Source organism: Gossypium arboreum, unplaced genomic scaffold (assembly GCF_025698485.1).
Source record: "Gossypium arboreum isolate Shixiya-1 unplaced genomic scaffold, ASM2569848v2 Contig00397, whole genome shotgun sequence".
Lineage (NCBI taxonomy): Eukaryota > Viridiplantae > Streptophyta > Magnoliopsida > Malvales > Malvaceae > Gossypium > Gossypium arboreum.
The window spans coordinates 59,681-61,078 of record NW_026440513.1 but is presented as its reverse complement, the minus strand read 5'-3'; positions in this window follow the sequence as shown (position 1 = coordinate 61,078).

The window sequence follows — 1,398 nt, the reverse complement described above, 5'->3', positions numbered from 1 at the left end:
CTGATAACTTTGGCCATTTATGGTGGTTATTTTCCCAAAGGTTCTCGGACATCTCGAGTGGCGATGAGTTGATTTCTTGAAAGGTTAAAATAAGGAATCAACCTGTCCCAACCATCTAATGAGACCTTCAAGTCCACTGTAGTTGTCGAAGAAAGGGAGGACGATTTATCGGATCTTGTAGATTGCTCAATGTTTGGATTTTAGTCACTTACGGAAGGTAGGCGCCTCCATTCCATATGTTTTCTAAAACATTCTCCCGCTAGAAGCTTACCTCGAAAGAATGGTAGAAGGAGTCAGAAAACACATTGGGTATCGAGTCTTTGGTCTTGTGAGGATATAACATGGAAGCACCACGGATCAATCCTTGATCTTTTGCTATACAAATGTGGAAGCCAAGATTGGGTACCTTTACTTGGGTTATGGGGAGGTCGGATATGCTCAGCTATGGTCCAAAAGCAATTTTCTTGTGACAATTCCTCCCATGGCGGAGGATTAGCACGATTCGAGTTAAACTTTCACGGGTGAAGGATATATGAAGAGAGTCGAGACCTTTGCAAAGTCTTGGAAGGAAATTCATTTCATGGAATTAGCCTTGTATGCTGATACCTTACCCAAGATTACAATGTGGAAAGCAGCGGGTAAATAGTCGACAAATCTAAATCAACAAACCACCCGTCAGAATCCTTTCTCGAAGGAAGCAAATGAGCTAGAAATGGCAAGACAAAATTGACGAGAAAAGGCGAATCTCGAGACCTTAGTGCCCTTCAAGAAAACTATCAGCGAAGATTGAAATTGAGGTTGAAAGATCGAGGCGAAAAGGTACAAAGAAAGCCGAGATTGTGAGAAGCGACTTAAGGGACCTTCATTTGGAAAATAAGAAATTAAGAAACACTATAAAGAATAGCGGGTTGGGCAAGTCGGCGAGAATGGAAGGAAGAAATTAGCAATATCAAGGGAGGAATGGAGTTTTGGAAGGAAAAGCAAAGAAAGAGGAGGAAAAATTGCAGCAGCTTTGATAGAGTTAAGAAGGAAAAACGCCGAAGGTGAAATAGCATTATAGAATTGGCGAATAGTCGGTCGAACATCAAGAATTAAAAAGAGAAAAACGAGATCTAGAAAATATCTTTGCAATCTCATCAACAACAATTAGATAACCTTGAAGGCTCTACAGGAGAAAAGTGAAGCGATACGATAGGGACATTCCGCGTGTGAAGGAACTCTCAAGAAAATGCAACTGATGCTCTGATCAATGAAATTAGCCGTGACTATGCAAGTTGTTCAATTATCGGATGGCGAAGTTCTCGATTACCAATTCCTCAGGGCAAAGATCGAACATATCGAGTTTTAGAGCAAGTAAAGAAACAAGGCAATGTGGCTAGGAAATTTGTGTAACCATTG